The following is a 14,002-nucleotide window of genomic DNA, read 5'->3' on the forward strand; positions in this document are numbered from 1 at the left end:
TGTCTGCTTCTTTTGTGACCCCATGGACTGTATTCCGCAAGGCTTCTCTGTCCATAGGATTTCCTAGGCAAGAATGAATCAGTTCTAGTGAGATGGATGAAACTGGAGCTCATTATACAGAGTGAAGTAAGCCAGAAAGATAAAGACCAATACAGTATACTAACACGTATATATGGAATTTAGAAAAATTGTAATGATAACCCTACATGCAAAACAGAAAAAGAGACACAGATGTACAGAACAGACTTTTGGACTCTGTGGGAGAAGGCGAAGGTGGGATGTTTTGAGAGAACAGCATCGAAACATGTATATTACCTAGGGTGAAACAGATTATCAACCCAGGTTGGATGCATGAGAGAAGTGCTCGGGCCTGGTGCACTGGGAAGACCCAGAGGGATTGGGTGGAGAGGGAGGTGGGAGTGGGGATCGGGATGGGGAATACATGTAAATCCACGGCTGATTCATGTCAGTGTATGACAAAAACCACTACAATATTGTAAAGTAATTAGCCTTCAACTAATAAAAATAAATGGAAAAAAAAAAAAGAATACTGGAGTGGGTTGGTATTTCCTTCTCCAGGGAATCTCTCTGACCCAGGGATGAAACCTGTTTCTCCTGCAGTGGCAGGAAGATTCTTTTACCACTGAGCCATTTGGGACATCCTAAAGAGCAATTAGTCTATTTAAATTTGTGATTGCTGATATGGTCGGCTTAAAGTATACCATATTTGCGTTTTAATTTTTTCCATCTGTTACTTTTGTTGTTGTTGTCGTTTCTCCTTTTCAGCTTGCTTTCAGGTTAGTCAAGTATGTTTTAGTTCTCCATTTTCCCTCTTTTACTGTCTTTTTACATACAATATATACTTAGTAGTTACTCTAATGATTACAACATGCATCCTTTATTTATTTCTATCTTGAAATAGTACTTAATCATTTGACAGTGTACTAAAGCCTTACAACAGTATAATTATAATTTTATTTATCTTTCCTGAATATTGTCATCAATGTCATATATGTTATGTCAACCTGTTACGAACCCCATAATATATTGAAAGTATTGTTTTAAGTGGCAAATAGTCTTTTCAAAAGAGTATGAAGTGAAAATTTTGAAATGTTACCATTTATACCATATGAAAATACCAAATTCCTGGGAATAAACCTAACAAAAGACATACAAATCCTCTATGCAGAAAGTGAAAAAAATATTGGAAGAAATTTCAGAGACCTAAATTAGTGGCGTGAGATACCATGTTATGAGTCAATATTGGAAGGATGTCAGGTCACTGCAATTCAGTCTTCAGATTCAAAGCTGTTCCAATCAGAAGCTCAAGGTGTAGAAGTGTTTGTGTGTGTGTGTAGCTGATTTTAACTGTGATAATCATGACCTGTAAGTCAAATTGTTATGCTGTACACCTTAAACTTTTACAGTGTTGTGTGTCAGTTTTATCTCAATAAAGCTGGATGAAAAATCAATAACAATAAGACACAAGTTAATTTCTGTACTAAAAGAAAAAATAAACAAACAAACACTTAGGCTAGGCGCCTCCAAAAGAGCAAGGCTCACCAAAGACGTTATGGTGTGAGTTGAGTGCTCAGTTGCTTAGTCATGTCCAACTCTTTGCAACCCAAGGACTGTAGCCCACAAGTCTCCTCTGTTCATGGGATTTCCCAGGCAAGACTACTGAAGTGAGTTGCCATTTCCTTCTCCAGGGGATCTTCCTGACCCAAGGATCGAACTCAGATGTCACATAAGTATATGAAAAGGTGTCACACGTCATATGTCATCAGGCAAATGGAAATTGAAATCACGTTAAGATAATACTACACATCTGTGAGGATGGCCAAAACCCAAGAACATTGATGACATCAAATGCTGGCAAGGCTGCAGCCCTGCAGATACTCTTTCATTGCTGATGGGAATGTAATATGGTACAGCCATATTACAGGGTTCCTACAAACTATGCATATTCTTACCATGTGTCTGGCAATTATGAGTCTCAGCATTTACTTGAAGGAGGTGAAAACTTTCATATGTAAACTTGCACTCAGATTTCCATGCTTCGCCCTCAGCCTAATTGAGGTATGTGTGTGTACTTAGTTGCACAGTCATGTTGGACTCTTTGCCACCCAGTGGACTGTAGCCCACCAGGCTCCTCTGTCCCTGGGGATTCTCCAGGCAAGACTACTGGAATGGGTTGCCATGCCCTCCTCCATGAGATCTTCCCCACCCAGGAATTGTACCCAGGTCTCCGGCATTGCAGGTGGGTTCTTTACCGTCTGAGTCACCAAGTAATTGAGGTATAATCGACAAATCCAAAATTATACATATTTAAAGGGTATACCATGATGATTTGCTGTATTTATACATTGTTGAGATGATTACCACAATCAAGTTGATTCACACCTCCATCACCTAACATAGTTACTTTGTGTGTGTGTGGTGAAGAATGCTTTACAGTTACTTCCTCAGCAAATTTCAAGTATCCAATACAGAATTATTAATGATTACATGTTATATATATATATATATATATATATATATATATATATACACACACACACCATGCTGTATGTTAGATCCTCAGAACGTATTCATCTTATAACTGAACGTTTATACCCTTTGACCAACATCTTCTCATTTCCTCTATGTTCTAACCCCTGGTAACCACCATTCTATTCTATATGTATGAGCTCAACTTTTTTTTTTTAAGATTCCACATATAATAATTCCATATCACACTGTATGTGATAGCATACAATATTTATCTTTCCCTTCTGGTGTATTTCACCTAGTATAATGCCTTCTAGGTTCATCTGTGTTGTCACAAATGACAGGATTCCCTCTTTATGGTTAAATAATACTCTGTTGTTATGTGTATATAACATAGTTTCTCCATTAGTATGTTAGCAGACACTTAGGTTGTTTTCATACCTGGCCTATGGTGAATAATGCTATAATGAATATGAGCGTGCATGTCTCTTCCAGATACTGATTTTACTTCCTTTGTATACATATGCGAAAGTAGAATTTCTGGATCTTATCATAGTTCTATTTTTAATTTCTTGAGGAGCTTTCATACTGTTTTCCATAATAGCAGTATAAATTTACATTCCCACCAACAATGTACAAGAGTTCCCTTTTTCCACAACCTTGCCAACATTTGTTATTTCTTACATATATTTCTTTTTATAATAGCCATTATAACAGGTATGAGGTGATATCTCATTATGCTTTTGATTTGCATTTCCCTGATGGTTATTGGTAATGAGCACCTTTTTATGTATCTGTTGACCATTTGTATATTTTCTTTGGAAAAATGTCTACTCAGGCTCTTTGACTATTTTTAAAATCAGATTGTTTGTTTCCTTGCTATTGAGTTGCATGAGTTTCTTATGTATTTTAGATATCAACCCCTTATCAAATACATGGTTTGCAAATATTTTCACCCATTCTGTAGGCTATCTTCTCATTTCTTGGTTATTTCTTTGCTGTACAGCTTTTTGGTTTGATGTAGTCCCAGTTGTTTATTTTTGCTTTTGTTGCTTGCACTTTTGGATTATCTAAAAAATCATTGCCAAGACCAATATCAAGGAGATCTTCCCTATATTTTTTCCTAGAAGTTTTATGATTTCAGATCTTACATTTCAGTCTTGAATCCATTTCAAGTTAGTTTTGTGAGTGACATAAGAGAGGAGTCCAATTTCATTCTTTTGCAATGTGGATATCTAGCTTTCCCAGCACCATTTATTGAAGAGAGTATCCATTTCCTATTTTATGTTCTGGGCACCCATGTCAAAGATTAGTTAACTGTGTATATGTGAGTTTATTTCTGAGCTTTCTATGCTTTTCCATTGGTCTATGTGTCTGTTTTTATGCCACTACCATTGTGTTTTGATTACTGTAGGTTTTTTAATACAGTTTGAAATCAGGACGTGTAATTCCTCCAGCTTTGTTCTTTTTCCTCAAGGTTGTTTTGGCTATTTGGAGTCTTTTGTGGATACAAGTATTTATAGCATCTTTATTTGTAGTTGCTGAAACTTGGAAGCAACTTGGATGTCTTTCAGTAGGCAAATGGATAAATTGTAGTGCATCTGGACAGCAGAATATTATTTAATGTTAAGAGGAAATTAACTACCAAGTCATAAAAAAGACATGGAGGAAACTGAAATGCATCTTACTAAGTGAAACTAAAATGAAAAAGACTACTGTGAAGGTTAACTTTATGTGTCAACTTGACTGGGTTAAATAAGGTATACCCAGATAGCTGGTAAAACATTATTTCTGAGTGTGTCTGTGAGGGTGTTTCTAGATGGGATTAGCCTTTGAATTGGCAGACTGAGTAAAGAAGATCACCCCTTACCCATGTGGGTGGGCACTATCCAATTCACTGAGGTCCTGAATAAAACAAAAAGGTGAAGGAAGGGCAAATTTGCTCTCTCCTTGAGCTGGAATATCCATCTTTTCTTGCCCTCACACATGGGTGCTTCTTGTTCTTCGGCTCTTGGACTGCACTATGACTTAAATCACTGGGGCTTCCCTGGTTCTCAGGCTTTCAAATTTAGAACTACACCACTGGCTTTCCTATGCTCCAACTTGCATATGGCAGACATTGGGATTTCTCAAATTCTATAGTCAGTGAAACAATCCCTCATTATAAGTCTCTCTCTCTCTCTCTCTCTCTCTATATATATATATATATATATATATACACACATATATGTGCACACATATATACATATATATGTACATTACATACATACTATTAGTTCTGTTTCTATGGAGAACCCTGACTAAAACAGCTGCATACTATATGATTCTGACTATATAACATTCTGGGAAATGCAAAACTATGAAGATACTTAAATGACCTGTGGTTGTCAGGGGTTTGAAGGAAAGAGGGATGAATGGGTGAAGCACAGAGATTTAAGGCAGTGAAAATAGTCTGTGTGATACTATAATGGTGTATCCATGTCATCATATAGTTCTTCAAACATATAGAATATACAACACCAAGAGTGAGCCCTAATGTAAACTATGGACTTTGGGTGATAATGATGTGTCAATGTAGATTCTTTGTAACAAATGTTCCACTCTGGGGATGTTGATGATGAAGTAGGCTATGCTTGTGTGGGAGTTGGGAGTATAAGGGAAATCTCTATACTTCTTATCAATTTAGCTATGAAGCTAAAGCTGCTCTAAAAAAGTCAAGTCTGAAAAAATGGAATCTTAAATTTTTTTTTCATTAGTTCTGTTTAAAAAGAAGAATGTTGTACTAAGCTACAGTTATGTTGTGTTGGTATAAGAGTAGTCAAATAGTTGAATAGGATACCATAGAGAATCCAGAAACTGGTTCATGCACATAAAAACATTTGATTTATGATGAAGTTATCACTGCAAAGCAATTGGAAAAGTAGCTATGAATAAATGGTGCTGTGTGGAAAATACCCACAAAGCTTGATTCTTATTTCATATTCTACAAAATATTGATTCCAATTTATAGACATAAATGTATTAGAAATCCTAGATGGTGTAACAAAATAAGAAAAAGAAATGAGAGATATTTAAACTGGAAGGAGGAAATGCCCCTACTTGCAGAGAATACATTTGTCCATGTAGAAGATTCCAAGGAATCTACACAAAAAGCTACTAGAACTTACAAGTAATTAGCAAGGTCACAGTATTAAAAAGGTCAACATATAAATATATAGAAATGCAAGTTGATTTTTTGTTTATAAATGATTGGAATCCTGAAGTCAAAAACAGCACCAATAGCTCTTCATAAATGAAACAGGTATAATTATAATAGGATATACAGGATCTTTATTTTGAAAATCAAAAAACATTGATGAAATAAATCAGAAGAACTTAATGAATGGTGAGGCATTGAGGCATACCATTTTCAATGATTGAAACATTCAGTATAGTTAAGATGTCAATTCTCCCTAAGTTGATATAATGATTTAATGCAATCCCAATTAAAATCCCAGCAGATTTTTTGCAAATCTTTACAAAAGATAATTCTAAAGTTCGTATGGAAAAGTGAAGAAACTAAAGTAGTCAAAACAATTTTGAAAAGCAAGAACACAGTTGGAAGACTCACATTAAGATATATCATGAATCTAAATAGAGAAGACAGTGGTATTGGTAAGAGGATAGACACATAGATCAGTGTAGCAGAATAGATTCTAGAATTTGACCTTTTGTAGTGGGAATTTCTAATAATATACTTTCACAGCCTTGAGAAATTTCATAGAAATAACACCTGGAAAAACAGCGTATATCAAGAAACTGTATTGATGACTATTTTTCATGTTTTTCTTAGAATAATAGCCTTGTTACAGACCCCAAGGCCAGACCCAGAAGGGAGTATGACGGGGATCATGAAAGCATGGAGCTTGGGTTAGGTATGAACCCTGCCTACATACTTGCTGATTGTTCCTGAGACTCTCCCAGAAGGAAACAGCCTGGGATAAAAACAAGGAGATCTGGACTATGTCAATGTAGTGTCTTGGGAAAGATAGATTAAAGAAAGTTTTGTAGTCTGCAATTAGGAATAAAAGCTGGACTCACAGTGGACTCTGCACCTCAGTCCAATAGAGGCTGCTGGTCCCCTAACCCACTGCACCAGATTTTGTGTTGGTTTCATTCTCATTGCTCACTCCTGGAACTTTAGGGCAACAACCTTTGTAAATTCAGTTTATTGATTTTTAATGAAGGTACAGGGTCAATTCAATGGAAAAAAGACAATCTTTTGCATAAATGATCCTGGAAAAATGAGGCATCCATATGCAAAAAAAAAAAAGTGAACCTTGACCTATGTCTCATATATAGAAAATGAATTCAAAATGGATAGTAGACCAGGTATAAGATATACAACTCTTAGAAGAAAATATCAAAGAAAATCTTCATGATCTTGGATAGGGCAAACATTTCTTGGATACAAAACCAAAAGCATGGTCCATAGAAGAATAAATTGATAAATTAGACTTTGTTAAAACTTTTTCTCCTCAAAAGACATTAAGAGAATGAAAAGCCATGGACTGGGAGAAAATTTACTGATCATCCACTTGACAAAGAACTTTTACGTGGAATATATAAACAACTCTTAAAACTTGGAAAAAAATACAATCAAAAAAGAGAGGGCAAAAGATTTGAACAGACTCTTCACCAGAGGGCTTTCCTGATAGCTCAGTTGGTAAAGAATCTGCCTGCAATGCAGGAGACTCTTGTTTCAATTTCTGGGTCGGGAAGATCCGCTGGAGAAGGGATAGGCAACCCACTCCAGTATTCTTGGGCTTCCCTGTGGCTCAGCTGATAAAGAATCTGCCCGGAATGCAGGAGACCTGGGTTCGATCCTGGGTTGGGAAGATCCCCTACAAAAGGGAAAGGCTACCCACTCCAGTATTCTAGCCCAGAGAATTGCATAGGACTGTATAGCCCGTGGGGTCGCAAAGAGTCGGACATGACTAAGTGATTTTAACTCATCCACTTTCACCAGAGGAGATACATGGATGGCAAAAAACACATGATGAACCCATCAGTCATTACATAAATGAAAATTGAAACCAAATGGGAAACTCTTGCACACCTATTATAATGGCTAAATTTTTTAAAAAATGACAATACCCAGTGCTGGTGAGGATCTATAACAACTTGAACTCTCCTACCTAGCTTGTGAGAATGCAAAATAGAATAATGATTCTGGAAAATAGGTTGATAGTTTCTAAAAAATTAAACAAATACCTGCAGTGTTACCCAGAAATCCTACTTCTATTAATAAGTATTTATTCTAGAGAAATGAAAACACATATCCACACAAAAACTTGTACACAGGTTCATAGCAGCACTATTCATAACTACCAAAAACTGAAGACAACTCAAAATGTCCATCAACAGACAAAAAGATAAACTGTGGAATTGTCATACAATGGAGTGCTACTCATCAGTAAAAAGAAATTAGCTATTAATACATAAACACCATGGATAAATCTGAAATGCATTATGCTAAGTGAAAGAAGCTGGTCTCAAAAAGTTACTTAATGTATATTTCCATTTATATGATATTTTGGAAAAGATAAAAGTATAGTAATGACAAACAGATCAATAGTTTCTAGGGATTAGGGTTGGGTTAAGAAGCGGATTAAGGAGTGTTAGAATTGTTCTTTATCCTGCTTGTGGTGGTGGTAGTTATAAGAATCTATGTATTATTAAAACTCAAAAAACAATAAACGAAACAAAAATCTTTATCCATTCATCTGTTGGTGGATGTAAGTGGTAATTTAAAAAATCTCGAAGAACCAACTGAATGTTTGTACTAAAACGAGTTCAGTAAAGGGGCAAAATATAAGATAAACATATACAAGCATATAGAAACAAAAAGAGTGAATTTGCTACATGTAAACTTTAAAACAATTAATAGATAAATAAGTTGAAATATACTAGAGGTTGGACTCATCTTGGGTCAAACTGAAAGTCTACATAACCTACAGTTTAATGGGTGGTAGTGCAATAAAATATGATAGTTGCTATTTATCCATATATTATGGTCCACATGTGCCCATATCTTTTATTCATTATCTATAGTTCTGTTAGTCATAGCTGACATATTCTCACTCTGAAAACAAACTTATTTTACCTTTTAAACCATATACTAAAGGTCACATTAACATGCCATAATATTTTTGTAAGTGGAATTTTTAAAAATTCATTTTTAATTGAAGGATAATTGCTTTTCAATATTGTGTTGGTTTTTGCCATACATCAACATGAATCAGCCTTAGGTGTACACATGTCCCCTCTCTCTCAAACCTCCCTCACACCTCCCACCCCATCCCACCCTCTAGGTTGTCACAGAGCCCTGGTTTGAGTTCCTTGCATCATACAGCAAATTCCCACTGGCTATCTGTTTTACATATGGGGGTGTATATGTTTCCATGCTACTCTCAATTTGCCCCAACTTCTTCTTCCTCTAACATGTCCACAGGTCTGTTCTCCACATCTGTGTCTCCATTCAAGAAGTGAAGTTGCTGGGTCATGTGTGACTCTTTGCGATCCAATGGACTGTAGCCTACCCGGCTCCTCTTTCCTGCCCTGCAAATAGGTTCATCAGTACCATCTCCTAGGTTCCTTATATATGAATTAATATATGATACTTGTTTTCCTCTTTCTGGCTTACTTCACTCTGTATAACAGGCTCTAGTTCATTCACCTCATTAGGACTGACTCAAATGTGTTCTTTTTATGGCTGAGTAATATTTCACTGTAGATTTGTACCACAGCACAGCTTCTTTATCCATTCATCTGTTGATGGACATAAGTAGTAATTTAAAAAATCTAGAAGAACCAACTGAATAACAATTTGTTCTAAATAGAGTTCAATAAAGGGGCAAAATATAAGATCAACATATACAAATTGGCATTTTTCATATACATCAATTAGGAAAAGTAAGAGAATAAAAGATCCATTAACACTAGCAAGAAAAACTAAACATCTCCTAAGAATAAACCAAAAAGTAATATGCAAGATCTATGTGAAGTAAACAGTAAACCTGACTGAAAGACATAAAATATGACTTCAATATGACTTGTTCCCAGATAGGGAGTCTTAGTATTGTAAAAATTATTGTTTGTCTGTCAGCATTAATTGGTAATGTCAAGGCAACCCAGTCAAAATTTCAGTGGAATTTTTCATGGACCTTGATGAGTTGATTCTCAAATTTATATTGAATACTGGAAAAGAAAATATTTGAAAAAAATGAAGAGAAAGACAAAAACTGAAAAGAAATATTTAAAAACAAACTAACGGTATAGTGATTGAAGCAGTGTTGTATTGTATAAAAAGATAGCCTCATGCATAAAAAGGAATTTAGTTTCAATAAAAATTCTATTTCTAGTCATTGTAAGAAAAAATAAATTATCAATAAATAATGTTTATTATATATTTTGGGGAAAAGTTAGGTCCTGATTTTGCACTGTATCAAATTCCAGAGATAGACATAGAACACAAAACTAGAGAAAAATAGGAGAAAACATAGGAAAATATTTGTATAACCTGGGAGAAAAGAAAGGCATTCATAAACAAGACACAAAAATCTAAGAACAGTGAAGTAAAAGTCTTACATGTGCAAATTCAAAACTTCAGTATATAAATAATACTAAATAAGGAATTCAGGAACTTCCTGGTGGCCCAGTGGCTGACTCTGCATTCCCAATACAGGGGGCCCAGTTTGATCCCTGGTTGGGGAACTAGATTTCAGCTGTCATAACTAAGAGTTCACATGCAGTTTTGAGAGGTTGGAGAACTCCCTTGCATCAAGGTTACCACAGTGTCTCAGAATACAGATATGTGTCCAACAGGTGTGCTTATTTTTCAAACCTAAGACCCAGCTTTGTGGGGTGAGGGCATGAGATGGCCCTGGGTTCTTGTCAACCACAGCAGAAGGTGGTTCTTAGGACTATAGCTTCAGGTACCAAGTCCACCTTGTCTAAAGTTACTCAATGTAGGCTGAGTCATGAGAAACATTTGACATCATGATTTTATTATTGAGATTTCTTGATCTTTCTGTGGAAATGTCACAAAAGTTAAATTCCAGGGTTGGAAAACTTGGAAGAGTAGCTATGCATAAACATTGTACTGCTTTGTGAAGAACAGAAAGAGTGAAATCACATGTGACTAATTTGATGGCAAGGCATGACAGTCAAAGGACATTTATAAATAACTAAAAAGGAAAATAAACACAGTCCTGTCAACAAAAGATCTGCGGGAAAATTTTAGTGCATGGCTCAAGTTCACAACCTTTATATTTTGTTCTCAAAGATTTCCTTAATAATATTTCAGTGTTATTATGACCTTACCCTTGATGGTAAAGGCTACCAACAATTTTCTGAAGTGGACTGGGCAAGAGTCTTGTAAAGAAGACTTACTTTGTTGATTTGCTAAAATGTGAAGTGTTTTTAATTTATTTCTCCCCCTGGAATTCTGGATTTTATTTTTTAAATTTTATTTATTTACTTTTCTAACTTTTAATTTTGCATTGGGGTATAGCCAATTAACAATGTTGTGATAGTTTCAGGTGAACAGGGAAGGGACTCATACTTATATATATATCCACTCTCCCCCAAATTCCCCTCCCATCCACGCTGCCACAGAACAGTGAGCAGAGTTCTGTGTGCTATACAGTAGGTCCTTGTTGGTTATCCATTTTAAATATAGCAGTGTATCCATGTCCATCACAAACTCTCTAACTGTCCCTTCCCCCCATCCTCCTCCCAGCAACCTTAAGTTCATTCTGTAAGTCTCTGAGTCTCTTTCTGTTTTGTAAGTTCATTGGTATCATTTCTTTTCAGATTCCACATAAAAGGGATGTCATAGGATGTTTCTCCTTCTCAGTCTGACTTACCTCACGTAGTATGACACTCTCTACGTCCATCCATGTTGCTGCAAATGACATTACTTCATTCTTTTTAATGGCTGAGTAATATTCTGGATTTTTTGTTTGTTTGTTTACTATGTGTTATATGAGTCCCTAGTAGCTCAGATGGTAAAGAATCTGCCTACAATGCAGGAGACCTGGGTTCAATCCCTGGGTTGGGAAGATCCCCTGGAGAAGGAATTGGCAACCCATTCCAGGATTCTTGCCTGGAGAATTTCATGGACATAGGAGCCTGGTGGGCACAGCCCATGGAATTGTAAAGAGTAGGGCATGACTGAGCCACTAACACACACACATTTGATCCCAAAGTTGTATAATTACATTGAAAAGCAAAATACGGTATTTCCTTTCAAGGGAGAAAGGAAACCCAGTTTCTTTCATCCTAGTGCAGTGATTTTTATTTATTTCTTAGTTACTCACTAACCTAATCCTAACCTGGACCCAAAAGTCTAAGTCCATGTGCTCAGGAAGAAATCTATCCAGATATTCACCCAGGATCACAACTTTCACTCAAGCTCCATATCTGACTCATTAGATGCTGCTGCTGGTGTACTACTGTGATCCAACAGAGCAGGGACATATCAGACAGCAGACACAACTTTTTCACAACCTGTATTTGATCAAATATGTTTTAGTAGGGTTGGCATAGGCCAAAATCCATCACTGGCATGGTTTGCATATCGTTAATCTTTATTGGTTTGCTGTTGCCAGAGGTTGTGCCTCCATGGTTTAAACAAACAAAGCATTAATAAGAACACCATGTTTATAGAACCTAAACTTGTGTAACTAGAATGAAACAGAAGCTGGGGTTGCACTTTATTCTGGAAGTCAACACTGACTCACTGGGAAACATTGCACAAGTTGCCCAAACCCCGTGAGCTTTAGTTTACCCATTGTGAAAGATCCTCTCTATACCTCAAAGTTGTAGCAATCCCATGGACTGTAGCCCACCAGGCTCATGCCAGGGATTCTCCAGGCATGAATACTTAAGTGGGTTGCCATGCTCTTTTCCAGGGGATAACAATCCTAAGTCCTGGCTTTTAGAACAGGCACCTCATTCAAACATTCAATAATACTTCTTTTGTGCTAGACACTCTTCTAGGTACAGTTGAATTTTTAACATATCCAAAAGTGATATCATTATCTTCTCTTCCTCAAACTAGCTTCTATCTCATCTATTTTCTGTCTCGGGGGTGGCACTGACATCCATCCAGTTGCCTGAGACAGAAATGCTTGGGAGTCAGCCTCAGTGTTTCTCTTTCCCTCTGTTTATCCAGTCAATGACAGTCCTCTCAAGTGTACCCTCACCAATTAAAAAAATCTTTTACTCCCTTGCTAACCCCACCTCAATGTCTTAGCCCTTGTGGTCTCTCTGCCTTGAACATGGCCCTTCCTGACTTCACAGAGCTGGCTTCTCATCATTCAGATCTTAGCCCAAATGTCATCTTGTTAGTGACATGTTCTTCAACCCTTCCTATACAGAGCTGCTCCTCAGCCCTGCTCTTAATTTCATTACCTGTTTTCTTACCCATCTTATTAGCACTAATACTACCTGATAACTCATTTGTAGCCCCCATTTTCTATGTCTCCATCACAGAATCTAAGCTCTCTAAGTGCAGGTACATTTTCTGCCTTTGCTGTCATCGTTGTTCAGTCGCTCAGTTGTGTCCAACTCTTTGCGACCCCATGGACTGCAGCATGCCAGTATTCCCTGTCCTTCACTATTTCCCAGACTTTGCTCAGACTCATGTCTATTGAGTCAATGATGCCATCCAACCATCCGGTCCTCTCGTCCCCTTCTCCTGCCATCAGTCTTTTCTAGCATCACGGTCGTTTCCAGTGAGTTGGCTCTTTCCATCAGGGGGCCAAAGTATTGGAGCTTCAGCTTCAGCATAAGTCATTCCAATGAATATTCAGGTTTGATTTGGTTTAGGATCGACTAGTTTGATTGCCTTGCAGTCCAAGGAACTCTCCAGAGTCTTCTTCAAGACCACAGTTCAAAAGCATCAATTCTTCAGCCCTCAGACATCTTTACAGTCCAACTCACACATCTGCACATGACTACTGGAAAAATCATAGGTTTGACTATATGGATCTTTGTTGGAAAAGTAATGTCTCTGCTTTTTAATATGCTGTCTAGGTTTGTCATACCTTTTCTTCCAAGGAGCAAGCATTTTTCAATTTCATGGCTGCAGTCACCATCTGCAGTGATTTTGGAGCCCAAAAAAACTAAGATGCCATGAGTTTAGTTTTTTGAATGGTTGAGTTTTAAGCCAGCTTTTTCATGCTCCTCCTTTCACCTTCATCAAGAAGCTCTTTATTTCCTCTTTGCCTTCTGCCTTAAAGGTGGTATTATCTGCATATCTGAGGTTATTGATATTTCTCCCAGCAATCTCAATTCCAGCTTGAGCTTCATCCAGCCCAGCATTTCACATGATGTACTCTGCATATAAGTTAAATAAACAGGGTGACAATAAGCAAGTTGGCATACTCCTTTCCCAATTTTGAACTGTCCTTTGTTCCATGTCCAGCTCTAACTGTTGCTTCTTGACCTGCATACAGGTTTCTCA

The sequence above is a fragment of the Odocoileus virginianus genome, chromosome 5, assembly GCF_023699985.2.
Source record: "Odocoileus virginianus isolate 20LAN1187 ecotype Illinois chromosome 5, Ovbor_1.2, whole genome shotgun sequence".
NCBI lineage: Eukaryota > Metazoa > Chordata > Mammalia > Artiodactyla > Cervidae > Odocoileus > Odocoileus virginianus.